The 14042-nt window shown below is 37.9% G+C and overlaps 1 protein-coding gene, 1 long non-coding RNA gene and 1 other non-coding gene across 6 annotated transcripts in view; 2 read left to right on the top strand and 1 right to left on the bottom strand.

Annotated features, from left to right (window-relative positions):
* The window catches only part of SPTSSB (serine palmitoyltransferase small subunit B), a 36701-nt gene that overhangs the window by 7364 nt on the left and 15295 nt on the right, over positions 1 to 14042 (bottom strand). The window contains exon 3 of one of the 4 annotated variants that reach the window (XM_037140962.2): positions 7094 to 7129. The exons of 2 other annotated variants lie outside the window; for them this stretch is intronic. The gene's annotated coding sequence lies outside the window, so the exon portion shown is untranslated. Of the gene's footprint in view, positions 1 to 5288; positions 5329 to 7093; positions 7130 to 14042 lie in introns of those variants that run through there. One more of the 4 variants, XM_053658049.1, reaches the window with a different exon arrangement.
* The window catches only part of LOC119046049 (uncharacterized), a 69975-nt gene that overhangs the window by 44093 nt on the left and 11840 nt on the right, over positions 1 to 14042 (top strand). The window lies entirely within an intron of this gene.
* Positions 7969 to 8056, top strand: LOC119046056 (small nucleolar RNA SNORD45). Its single transcript, XR_005081901.2, has one exon. It is a non-coding gene; the product is annotated as a small nucleolar RNA SNORD45 (small nucleolar RNA).

Genomic DNA, 14042 nt, shown 5'->3' with positions numbered 1-14042 from the left:
GTCCAGTTACTGAATTGTTCTGAGCCTCAATTTCCTCACTTGTAAAATGGAGATAATAATCTACTGTTTAGGGTTGCTGTGAGATTAGTAGAAATGCAAACAAAGTATCAGTTTAAGAATTTGCATATGCAGGAGATACAGAGGTAGAAAGAAAGAATCTAACTGGAGAAAGACATTCCTCTCTCCTCTTCTTTATTTCTTTATTCTCCTCTCTTCTTTATTTATCAAAAGTAATTATTAACAGACTGGTAATTGCACTAAAAATTGGAGGCTGGTGATGGAGACAGTCATGGCCATTGCCCTGAAGGACTATAATTCAGCTGAATATATCCCACCAATGTCTGTTTTAGGCAATATTTCCCACATATATTAGGACGCTAAAGTAGAATCCAGGAATGATAGTGGCTGGATGGACTAAAGATTGCCTAGACCAAATCACTTATTTAAAAAAATGGAGGGAGATCCAAGATGGCTAAAGAATAAGTGAAAACTACAGTAACCTCATCCCAGGACCAATATGGATTTATAACTAAATTGTAGAGACATCATCTTGAATAACCAAGTAAACACTAGCTGGAGAGAAGCCTTATAACCATGGACAGACAGAAGAAAACACTTCCCACAACAAAACTGGTAGACAATATGGAGGAGATATGAGAGGGCTGGCTGGGCTCCCATGGGTGGTAGCTGAGGTGCTGAAGGGATATTTCAGTGGCCAGGGTGTTACCCTGAGAAGAGTGGGGTCTAAACCCCAAACTGGGATCCCTACTACAGCACCAGAGCCAGAAAGAAACCCAGATAACATCCAGCTGTGAAAAGCAGAAGGGGTTCTGTCTGCCAGTGAGAGATGGCTGGAGACACAGAGATCCTCTTAAAGGAACAAAGCACAAAATTTCATTTGCAGTCACTTACCCTTGGTGCCAGCAAAGGGAGGGAAGAGTGAACTAGAGATGCTTGAGGAGAAAGTGTGGGGTTGGAGGCTCTGGGGAGAGAACTGAGGGAATAGCCCCCAGGATCCATGTGCTGAGTCATTCCCCATACTGTAGGAGCCATCTCTCTCAGGCAGAGCACTCCTCTCTGATGGCATCAGCCTAAGGGGAAGCATTAGTCCCACTCACAGGAATTACTCTGCCCCATCCTGCGGTGCTTAAGCCATGCTGATTACAGATTGCTTAGATTAAAAAACTGATCAATTTAAACAGTTGATTAGTTTAACATCTAAGGCAGAGAATACAAAGAAGCCAAATGGGGATACAATTTTTCAGGAGAACTAGATTAATGGAAGTAAGCTATTTATCAGAGTTTAGGGCAATGATTATAAGGATACTCAACAGCATAAAAAAAGACATAGAAACCATAAAAAAATCAGAAGTAAAGAATGCAATATCTGAAATAAATAATACACTAGAAGGAATAAAGAGTAGGTTAGGTTAAGCAGAGGATAAAACCAGTGTTTTGGAAGGTAAAAAAAAATCAGGCAGAGCAACGAAAACCAAAAAGAATTTTTTAAAATGAGGAGAGCCTAAAAACATTATGAAAATGCGAAGCATAAGTACATTCTCATCATGGGAATACCAGGAGAAGAAGAGAATGAGCAAAGGATTGAGAACCTATTTGAAGAAATAATGACCGAAAACTTCCCTAATCTGGTAAAGGAAAATGTCACAGAAGTTCAGAAAGCTTAGTGAGTACCAAACAAGTTGAACTCTCAGAGGCTTACACAAAGACACATCATCATTAAAATGACAAGGCTTAAAGATAAGGATAGAATCCTAACAGCTGCAAAAGAAAAGCAGGTAGTTACCTCCAATTAGACTGTCATCTGATTACTCATCAGAAGTATTTCAGGCCAGAAGGGAGTGGTGTGAAATATTCAATGTGATGAAAAGCAAGGACCTACTACCAAGGATAATTTTCCCAGCAAGGCTATTATATAAGATTGAAAGCAAAATAAGGAGCTTCCCAGACAGGAAAGAGCTAATGGAGTTTGTTCACAGCAAACCAGTACTGCAACAAATGTTAAAGGGTTTGCTTGAAGAAGAAGGAAAAGAAAAAGGGAGAAAAAACGGAGGAAAACAGTTTAACAATAAAATGGCACTACATACCTGTCTATCAATGACCACCTTAAATGTAAATAATTTAAATGCTCCAACCAAAAGACAGAGGGTAGCTGAATGGATAAAAATACCAGATACATATGCTGCTACCAAGAGACCCATCTGAGATAGAAATATACAAACCGACTAAAAGTAAAGGGTTTGAATAAGATATTTCTTGTAAATGGAAAAGAAAAAAAAAAGCCAGGGTAGCAGTACCTATATCTGACAAAATAGACATTAAAACCAAGTCTATAGTAATAGACAAAGAAGGACACTACATAATGATAAAGGGAACAATCCAACAAGATGATATAACCCTAGTAAACATTTTCACATCCAACATTGGAGCACCTAAATATGTAAGGCAAATCTTGATGGGCATAAAGGGAGAGACTGACAGAAATATAGTCATAATTGGGGATTTTAACATCCCATTGACTTCAATGGATTGATCTTCCAGAGAGAAAATCAACAAGGAGACAGCAGCCTTTATAACACACTAGATTAAATTGATTTAACAGATATCTTTAGAGCATTTCACCCCAAAGCAGTATAATATACATACTTTTCAAGTGTACTTGGAACATTTTTTAGGATAGACCACATTCTAGGACAAAAAACAAGTCTCAATAAATTTAAGAAGATTGAAATCATATCAACCATCTTCTCTGACCACATTGCTATGAAACCAGAAATCAATCACAAGAAGAACACTGAAAAACACACAGAGACATGGAAGGTAAATAACATGTTATTAAACAATGAATGGGTTAACAATGAAATAAAAGAAGAAATCAAAAGATACCTTGAAACAAATGAAAATGAGGACACAGCAATCCAAAATCTGGGGGAACATAAGGAAAGCAATCCTAAGAGGGAAATTCATAGCATTACAGGCCTATCTCAAAAACCAAGAAAAACCTCAAATAATCTAATTTCACACTTAAAGGAACTTGAAAAAGAACAACACACAAAGCCCAAAGTGTGTAGAAAGAAGGAGATAATAAAGATTAGAGCAGAAATAAACAAAATAGAGTCTAAAAAACAACACAAAAGATCAGTGAATCCAAGAGCTGGTTCTTTGAAAAGATAACAAGATTGACAAACCTTTAACCAGACTCATCAAGAAAAAGAGAAAGGACCCAAAAAAAATAAAACGAGACATGAAAGAGGAGAAATAACACCCAATATCAAAGAAATACAAAGGAGTGTAGAAAAACATTATGAGCAATTAAATGCCAACAAACTTGAAAACCTGGATGAAATGGATAAGTTTCTAGAAATATACAATCTCCCAAAAGTAAATAAGAATCAGAGAATCAGAATCTGATTACATCTAATGAAATTGAAGCAGTAATAAAAAGAAGTCCCAACAAACAAAAGCCTTGGACCAGATGACTTCACCAGGAAATTTTACTAAACATTCCGAAAAGAACTAACACCTCTTCTTCTCAAACCATTTCATAAAATTCAAGAGGAGGGAAGCCTCCCAAACTCATTTTATGAGGCCTGCATTATTCTAATTCCAAAACCAGATAAAGACACTACAAAGAAAGAAAATTATAGGCCAATATCATTGATGAACATAGGTACTAAAATCCTCCACAAAATATTAGCCAATTGAATACAGCAGTGCATCAAAAAATCATACACCCCAATCAAGTGGGATTTATTCTGGGAATGCAAGGATGGTACAACATGTGCAAATCAATAAATGTGATTCACCATGTAAGCAAAATGTAGGATAAAAACCACATGATCATATCAACTGATGCAGAAAAAACTTTTGATAAAATCTAGCACCGATTTATGACAGAAACTCTCAGCAAAGTGGGAATAGAGAGAATATACCTAAACATAATAAAGGCCATATGTAACAAACTCACTGCCACTTTCAAATTGAATGAGCAAAAACTACAAGCATTCCTGTTAAGATCAGAAAGAAGACTGATGTTTGCTTTCATTTCTCTTATTTAATATAGTATCGGAAGTTCTAGCCAAAGTAATCAGACAACAAGAAGAAATAACAAGGCATCCAAATTGGAAAGGAAGAAGTAAAACTGTCTTTATATGCAGATGACATGCTACTATACATGGAGAATCCCAAAGATTGCAACAAGAAACTACTAGATCTGATAAATGAATTCAACAAAGTAGCAAGATACAAAACGAATATCCAGAAATGAATTGTAATTTTATATGCCAATAATCAAGTAACAGAAATGGTAATTAAGAAAACAATGCCATTAACAATTGCTACAAAAATAATAAAATACCTAGGAATAAACCTAACCAAGAATGTAAAAGGCAGGTACTTGGGAAATTATAAGATGCTGAACAAAGAAATTGAAGATACAGTTAAGTGGAAGCACATACCATGTTCATAGATAGGAAAAATTAAAATCATTAAAATGTTCATACTACCAAAAGCAATTTATAGATTCAGTGCAATTCCTATCAAGATTCCAATGATGTATTTCACAGAACTAGAACAAATATTTAAAAATTTTATATGGAACCGCAAATGGCCCTGCATAGCAACAGTGATCCTGAGAAAGAAGAAGAAAGTTGGAGGAATCATGCTACCTAATGTCAAACTATATACAAGGCCATAGTAATCAAAACAGCCTGGTACTGGCATAAAAAACAGACACATACATCAATGGAACAGAATAGAGAGCTTAGAAATAAACTCACACCTTTAGAGTCAATTAGTATTTGATAGAGGAAGCAAGCACATATAGTGGGCTACCAGTAGGTCATTCAAGAAATGATTTTGGGAAAATTGGACAGATACATGCAGAAAAATCAAATTAGACCATCCTCTTATCCCACACACGAGTAAATTCAAAATGGATTGATGACTTAAATGTTAGACCATAAACAATAAAAATCGTAGAAGAAAACAGGCAGCAAAATTTCAGACATTGCTTGTAGAAATTTTTTATCAGATATATCTTCTGAGGCAAGGGAAACAAAAGAAAAAAAACAAATAGGAATTCATCAAACTAAAAGGTTTTTGCACAGCAAGGAAATGATCAACAGATTAAAAATTAAAACTATAAAATCGGAGAACATATTTGCTGGTACATCGGATAAGGGGTTAATACCCAAAATTTATAAAGTATTTATAAAACTCAATGCCAAAACAAACAAACAAACAATCCAATTAAAAAATGGTCATAGGACCTGAAGAGACACTTCTTCAAAGAGGACATCCAGAGGGCCTATAGACATATGAAAAAATGGTCAATGTCAGTGATTATCAGAGAAATGCACATTAAAACCACAATGAGATACCCTCTTACACCTTACAGAATGGCTATAATCAATAAATAAAAAATAGCAAGTGCTGGTGAGGATGTGGAGAAAGGGGAACTCTTTTGCTTTGTTGATGGGGATACAGATTGGTGTAGCCACTGTGCAAAGCAGTATAGAGATACCTCAAAAAATTAAAAAATGGTTCTGCCTTTTGACCCAGTGTCCCCACTTCTGGGAGTATACCTGAAGGAACCCAAAACATTAATTCGAAAGAACCCAAGTACCCCTGTGTTCATGGCATCATTATTTACAATTGCTAAGATATGGAAGCAGCCCAAGTGTCCATCAATAGATGAGTGGATAAAAGAACTATGAGACATCTACCCAATGGAATTCTACTCATCTATAAAAAAGAAGAAAATTTTACCCTTTGCAACAGTATGGATGGACCTGGAGGACATTATGCTAAATGAAGTAAGCCAGTTAGAGAGAGACAAATACCACATGATTTTACTCATATGTGGAAATTAATGAACAAGCTGAATTAACAAAACAGAGACAGACTCATAGACGGAGAACAGGTGTCAGCTAGTGTGGGTGGGGAGGTTAGCGGGTGGAGAGACTGAGCACAGGGAAAAAGGACTCGTGGGCGTGGACAACAGTGTGGTGGTTGCTGGGGGCAGGGAGGTATTAGAGGACTAAATGGCAATGGAAAAAATATAATAATGATTACATTAAAAATTAAAAAAATGGCTGAGCCAAGGGCTAACATTAAATTGGTTGACGTTAGTTAAATTGTTTTTTCAAACCAAATTGAAGCAATAGGACCAAGTGGAACATCCTGTTTTTGTGAACCGTCACTGGATGAAAGAAGTAGAAATTCCAATGGTGGTTTTCTGTGGTCTTTGAAGACTCAAAGTAGAGCAAGGACAGTGGGATCAGGTGTGTAGAATATGTGGAAGGCCTCAGCCCCACCCTCCTAGTTTCTCCAGACTCTTTCCTGCAACCCCACAGTTCAGATACTCCTCTAGCTGAATGAAGTTGTGAAGGCTAATTTATTGCAAATATTCCTGGGAACCAGTAAAACTAAGGTTCTTGTTAGTAATGTTCATCTTAGCATGATAAAAGTTTTTCCAGATTAAGGGGAAGAAGAAGAAGGAGAAGGATTAAGAGTTTGGGGAGCAAAAGGGATAGACTGAGTGAGTCCTAAAGGGAACCCACTGAATGGATAAGGACACTGGAGCAGTGGAGAATAGCAAGGACTTGGAAGTCCATGAAGAAGTTATCTCCCAATTGATTGGAGAGTAACAGGCTATTTTTTTATTTCTGAATCTCACTGCTCTTTTACCAACAGGTGGTGATGTTTTTTTCTCTCAGTAGATTTGTGTAGAGTAGGGAAGGATACAAAACTTCATCTCCTTTCCCAGAATGAGAGGGAGAAGACCTGGGACTTATGATCCACATTACTGAAGGGGGAGGGCTTTGTTCTGGCCTGAATGGAGTCAAAAGTTAAAATAAATAGAGCAATAAAGAAACCACGTGTTCACATGAACCCAAGTGTGAGTCATGAAATGAGAGCACAGCAAAAGGAACATGCAGGGAAGTAACGAGAAGCGTCTGGGCATGCTCAGCAGGTTTTTGGTGGTTTTCTGTCCATAGGAACAGGACCGGTGGAAAGTTAGGCAACTGCAATGTAGGATGAGTAGCAGCTGTTTTGGTAGGGTCTCACTTACCTGGGGAATATTTCAGAAGAGCTGATCCTCTTCCACCTGAAAAAATACTCCAAATTATTGGACTTTTTCATTAAGGCACTTCCATTTCTGAACTCTAGCTAAAAAGGAATGTTCCCTCCTGGGGAAAATAAAAACACCAGGAATTTCCTTCTAAAATGTCAGACAGAATCTGGGGCTGAAAAGTCAGAGAGACCTCCAACTGATTTTGGGTTAACTTCTCCTGAACTTATTTTGTTATTATACATCAATCACTCAGCTTTTTTGTGCAATATTTGGAACCTGAAAATCTGAGAAGTGAGAAAAGTGTCCTACTGTTGCAGAATGAGATGCTGTATCTAAAAAGGGACTGTGTGCTCAGAAGTAGCATTCTTTCGAAAGAACTCAATATAACTTAATTAAGTTCAAACCTTCCTTAAATCATATTATTTATTTTAAAAAGAAACAGAGGGATTTCCTTCCAAAGCATACCACATGGAAAGGGGGATTAAAAAAGAGTAAATTTACAGTGGAGAAGACCGATAACCATACTGCAGCCAGTTGGTCAAGGACCACATCAGCACCGATAAATCACATTGATAGTATGTATCCATGATATCATGCTGTGACAATGGTACATTACCTTGGGGTCTTCCTCCCAATAGCCCGCAACCTCAATCTAATCATGAGGGGAAAAAAATCAGGCAAATTCTAACAGAGGAGCATCCTGCAAAAATTCTAAGCAGTGCTCCTTAAAATTCTCAAGGTCATCAAAAACAAATGATGGGCAGTGAAAAACTGCCTAAATGAGCCAAAGGAAGCATAACTAAACGTAACGTGTTATTCTGAACGGAACCCTGGAACAGAAAAAGGATAGTAGGTAAAAACTAAGGAAATCAGGTCAATGATGTCATGGCATGTATTAGCTGAATTCAAATCGATGTCAATTGTAAAAAAAATAAATAAAAATAAAATGAAAAATACCTAAGGAAATCTGAGTAAAGTATTGGCTTTACTTAATGATAGTATATCAAGATTTGTTCACTAATTGTAACACATGTCATACTAATATAAGAATGGGATACAGGGTACATGGGAACTCTCTGTAGTATTTTCTCCATTTTTTCCTCTGTAAATCTAAAACTATTCTAAACAATAAACTCTATTAAATTTGTCTGAAGGCAAAAAATTGGGAAGAGATTTAAAGGTCCAGAGTTATCCCCATTTCAAACTCTAGTGAACTTTTCTTATGTTGTTCTGACCTTCTGGAAAACTTTTCTTAAAAACTCTTAACAGAGTTCAATAATACCCTGCCATGAAGGACTGGTTTTCAAACATTTTTAAACACAGCAGAGAGCAAAAGTACATTGCACATTGAGAAGCAAGTTACACACGCACACATAGCCACATAACCAAAAATAAATGTCTCAGAATAATACTCTGAGGTACATGCTGATAGTGTCTTTTCTACTTGTTTGAATTGTTTCTACTGTATTCTATGTTATTCTCTTTGTTCATTAAAAAATACCTCCATCGTGAGATACCACATCAATTTTTTAATTTACCAGTTTCAATCTGTAGTTAGAAAACCTTACTTTAAGGCTTAACTCAAATGTGTCTGCACTGCCCAGTATGGCGCCCCTACTCACATGTGGCTTACGGCTACCACGTGTGATAGTGTGGTTATAGAGTACTTCCATCAATGCACAAATGTTGTCTGGCAGTGCTGTGGACTCTCTCTTTGCTTGGACGGATGAAATGGCCTGCCAACCTGTCTCTTTTTTACGTTACAATCTCTCATGTTGCTGCTGGAATTAACTTTCTAAAGTTACAGACACTTCTGTTCTTGAAACCCTTAAGTGGCTCTCCATTTCCTATGAAATAAAACATTCATTCATTCATTCATTCACTCATTCATGGTTCGATTTCTCTACCTCTCCAGCATCATTTCTGAACTCTCCTGCTTAATGTCATTCACTCTTAAGCTTCCATGTTTTCATTTTTTTCTTTTCTAGAAATGTTTTTTGTCCCCCTTTCTCTTCCAGATAAAATCCTTAAAATACTTTTAAGACCTAGCTCCTATATTTTCCTTTCCGGAAACATTCTCAGGAGACCACCCTTCCTAAGGAAAATATATTGCTCTCTTTAATGTGTTACCATGGCAGCACTGTTTCAGAACTTACCCTGTGTTACATTTAGCTGTGCACGATCGGTTTCTCCTCTAAGTTATGAGGCCGTGGACTACTGGGGACATGCCACAGTCGTCTCTCTATCCCGAGTGCTCGGTGTGAGTGCGGCCCGGTGAGCTGACCGGCTGGCGGACTGAATTTTTGGGTTGTTGAAGGCAGGGACTGCACTTGCACTTATTTTTTGTTTTCATAGTACAATGTGAGGCACGTAAAAGGTGCCTATGAATTATTTTTCTCTGCTTTTAGACAATTCGTTCTAGATTGTTTTCGGCAAATCCAGTTACAATTTTTCTTTTTGTAGGATGAAAGGGAAATGGTACTAAGTCATTTTTTTTAATATAACAAATGCTTTTCTACTTTCTCACACTGTGAAAAGTTCATGGACTCCGCGGGGAATTAAGGAAATAAAACATTTGTATAGTGGTTTTAAATTCTATTAAAATGGCTTTTACCAGTGCTTACTCTGCATGGGTAATAATTTAAGACTGGTGGGTAGAAAAGTGGTTCCAATGGGAAAAAATTCCAGGATGGGAATAAGACCTGAATTCTACTGAAGCCTTTTTTTCTTATTCTTTCTTTTCCTTACTTTCTCCCCTGCCCCTTACTTTTCTCTTCTCTTTACTTTTTCTCTTTATTTCTGTTCATTCATTCACTCATTCATTCATTCATTATACTTTGTGTCCCCGGGCAAGTTCCAAATCTTTCTGTGTCACAGCTTTCCTGTGTAAGATGAAGGTAATTGATAATTGCCTCCTAGTCTGTCTCAGTGATGTGGTAAGAAGTGTAGGGATAGGTTTTTGAGCTCTTTGGAAGTAATAGTAATAGTAATAGTGTTTATTGTTGTTTCTCATGAGTCAGTACAACTTTAAACTATTTTCAAGACTTTACTAAATTATAAAGTAAAAAAGTCTTTGTGGACTATTCTATATTGGTTACTTCAATAATGGAGTGCTTTGTATGTTTTATAGGAAAAAAAGACTTAGCCCTTTTTTATGTGTGCTAATTGAATTGCCTAGTACAGCAAAAACAAAAACAAAAACACAACAGTGCATATATATAGCCATTACCACAGACACTACTTGTAAGGCCCTACAATCTCTGAACAAATTTTCAAATACGCCTCGGACAGGGTCACCAGCTAGCACTTGTGGGCTGTGTACTGCACAGTTGTATGTGATGGTTCTTGTCTTACAACTAATTGTAAGCTGCTTCTTTATTGTGAATCAGCTCATATGATTAATGGCAAAACCTCCTGTATCTATGTAAGAACTGGGCACAATATAAGTTTATTGGCTTCAGAGTTTCCAGATATCTTGCTCTAAGTTTTCTGTGAGTGACTACAATATTTTCTGGGCCCCTAAAATGTTCCATCCTTGTTTAACATTTTCCTGGAAATTTTCTTTCCATCTTAGCATACTCTTCAGCCATCCTTTGGTAAGCAATTTGTCATGCTGATATAGGGTGAAATTAGAAGTCAGACCAGAAGTGATGGTTTCAGAGTCCACATCTTTAGGGGGAGCTAAGAAAGCCAACTTAAAAAGTTTATAGTGAGGACTTTGGGCTAAGATGGAGGCATACATAGACACACTGTACCTCCTTGCACAACCAAAATAAAGACAACAATTTAGAAACAAAAAATCAACCAGAACTGACAGAAAATTGAACTGTATGGAAGTCTGACAACCAAGGAGTTAAAGAAGACACATCCAGACCAGTAGGAGGGGTGGTCAGGCAACAGTGCAGAGGGGTCATGGCAAGGGGTGGCTGGCAGACCCCAAGAGGTGGCAGATTGGGGAGGGGTACGGGGTACAAGGCCTCTGGGGGACAGGGCAGTCCCACATTTGCACTCAGATAAACCAGGTGAAACTGGGGAGCAAGACAGACCTCGAAACCCAGGGTCCCAGTGTGGGAAAATAAAGATTCAAAACACTGATTGAAAACACCTGTGGGGGGTTGAGGTGCCAGGAGAAACTCCCAGCCTCACAGGAGAGTTTGTTAGAGAGACCCACAGGGTCCTAGAAAATATACAAGCCCACCCACCCAGGAATTGGCACCAGAAGAGCCCAGTTTGCTTGTGGGAAGAGGGGGAAGTGACTAAAAGCTGGCAGAGAGTGGGGCAAGCGCCATTGTTCCCTCTTGGCCCCACCCCCACATACAGCGTCACAACCCACGCTACTGGCTTGCCTGCCCTGGGGAATACCTAAGGCTCTGCTCCTCACTACATAACAGGTGCATCAAGACAAAAAAAATGGCCCAAACAAAGAACAGATCCAAGCTCCAGAAAAAATACAATTAAGCATCGAAGAGATCGCCAGCGTATCAGATGCACAGTTCAAAACACTGGAGATCAGGATGCTCACAGAATCGATTGAATTTGGTTGCAAATTAGATGAAAAAATGGAGGCTATGCTAAATGAAATAAAGGAAAATATACAGGGAACCAATAGTGTTGAAAAGGAAACTGGGACTCAAATCAATAGTATGGACCAGAAGAAAGAAAGAAACATCCAATCAGAAAAGAATAGAGATCCATTTTTAGTTTTTTTTAGAAAATTCCATACTGTTTTCCACAGTGGTTGTGCCAGTCTGCAATCCCACCAACACTGGATTAGGGTCCCCTCTTTTCCACAGCCTCTCTAACACTTGTTGTTTGTTGCTTTGTTTATGATGGCCATTCTGACCGGAAGCAACCTAGGTGCCCATCAGTAAATGAATGTATCAAAAAATTATGGTACATATACACAATGGCCTTCTATGTAGCAGAAAGAAAGAAGGAGCTCCTACCCTTTGCAACAGCATGGATGGAACTGGAAAGCATTATGCTGAGTGAAATAAGCCACATGTTGAAAGACTAATACCATATGATCTCACCTTTAGCAGGAAGCTAAACAACAAAACAAACAAGCAAGCAAAATAAAAACAAAGACACTGAAATAGAGAACAAGGGGACTGTGACCAGAGGGGAGAGGGGAGGGAATTTCAGGGGGAAAAGGGGAAGGATTTACAGGAATTAGTATAAAGGACACATGAACAACAACTAAGGGGGGTGGAAATGGGAGGGAGGTAGGAAGTACTGGGGGGGGTGGCCTGAGATGGGAGTAAAAAACAGAAAACTGTACTTGAACAATAATTAAATAAATTTAAAAAGAAAAGAATAAAGGAACAAGAATTCAAAAAAGGAAGAGAGGCTTAGGCCATCTTTAAATGTTCCAACATCTTAGTTATAGGGGTACCAGAAGGGGAAGAAGAAAAGCAACAAGTGGAAAAGTTATTTGAACAAATAATAAAGGAGAACTTCCCCATTCTGGCAAAGGAAATAGACTTCCAGGAAGTCCAGGAAGCTCAGAGAGTCCCAAAGAAGTTGGACCCAAGGAGGAACACAATAAGGCACACCATAATTATCTTAGCCAAGATTAAAGATAGGGAGAGAATCTTAAAAGTAGCAAGACAAAAGGAGACAGTTACCTACAAAGGAGTTCCCATCAGACTGTCAGCGGATTTCTCAAAAGAGACCTTACAGGCAAGAAGGGGCTAGAAAGAAGTATTCCAAGTCATGAAAGGCAAGGACCTACATCCAAGATTGCTCTATCCAGCAAAGCTTTCATTTAGAATGGAAGGGCAGATAAAGTGCTTCTCAGATAAAGTCAAGTTAAAGGAGTTCATCATCACCAAGCCCTTATTATATGAAATGTTAAAGGGACTTATCTAAGAAAAAGAAGATAAAAAACGTACAGTAAAATGGCAGCAAACTCACAATTATTAACAACCACACCTAAAACATCAACAAAAACAAACTAAGCAAACAACTAGAACAGAAACAGAACCACAGAATTGGAGATCACATGGAGGGTTAGCAACAGGGGAGTGGGAGGAGGAGAGAGGGGGAAAAGGTACAGGAATAAGTAGCATAGATGGTAGGTAGAAAATAGACAGGGGGGAGTTAAGAATAGTATGGGAAATGTAGAAGCTAAAGAACTTATAAGTATGACACATGGACATGAACTAAATGGGGGGAATGTGGGTGGGAGGGGGTGTGCAGGATGGAAGGGAGTGAAGGGGGAAATAGGGCAACTGTAATAATATAATCAATGAAATATATTTTAAAAAAAGTTTATAATGAAACAAAGCCAGAGAAAAAAATCAAACAACCACAGGGCAGTTAAGAAACTTTCTTTATGCATTCATGAAATATTTGGACAATTCTACAGACTCCTCAGAGAGAAAAAAACAAATCAGTGTAAGTCAAAGCATGTTACTGCTTTTAGGCAAACTAAGTTACTCTAAGTTTATAATCTTGTACATAGAAGTGAATTACTGAAATAATGTACTGAAAAGAAAAAGTCACTAACAATTTATCCAATTTGTTGGTACAGTGTCGGTTTGAGTTACATAAAGAACAGAGTGTTTTCATGGTTCTGATCCCTTTACTGCCTCTCCTTTCTATTAACACCGACAAAAGCGGAATCGTGGGGAACACGTTATTCCAGTTCAGCTATCATCTGAGGCCATTGGGCAACATGGCACGTGTTGAGTAACTGTATATTCAAAGCTGTAGTTATTGCTTTGCATTTTCTGACAGACTCCAGAGGGACTTATGAGTGAAGGACCTCTGGCTTGGGAAAAATTTTGGAATTCAACTTGAACAGAAATTTCATTATAATTTAAGAACTACAAAATTTAGATTAGATCAATCTCAATGTGTGGCTCTCAAAAAGAAGATACATATTTTGAAATGGAAAAGAGCAGCAAGTACATTAATGTTGAGTAGATGTTACGAACAGGAA

This window comes from Artibeus jamaicensis, unplaced genomic scaffold (assembly GCF_021234435.1).
Source record: "Artibeus jamaicensis isolate MK-2021 breed Jamaican fruit bat unplaced genomic scaffold, CSHL_Jam_final scaffold_474, whole genome shotgun sequence".
In the NCBI taxonomy this organism is placed as follows: Eukaryota; Metazoa; Chordata; class Mammalia; order Chiroptera; family Phyllostomidae; genus Artibeus; species Artibeus jamaicensis.
The sequence above is the reverse complement of the archived record's forward strand: the minus strand, read 5'-3'. Positions and strand labels throughout refer to the sequence as shown.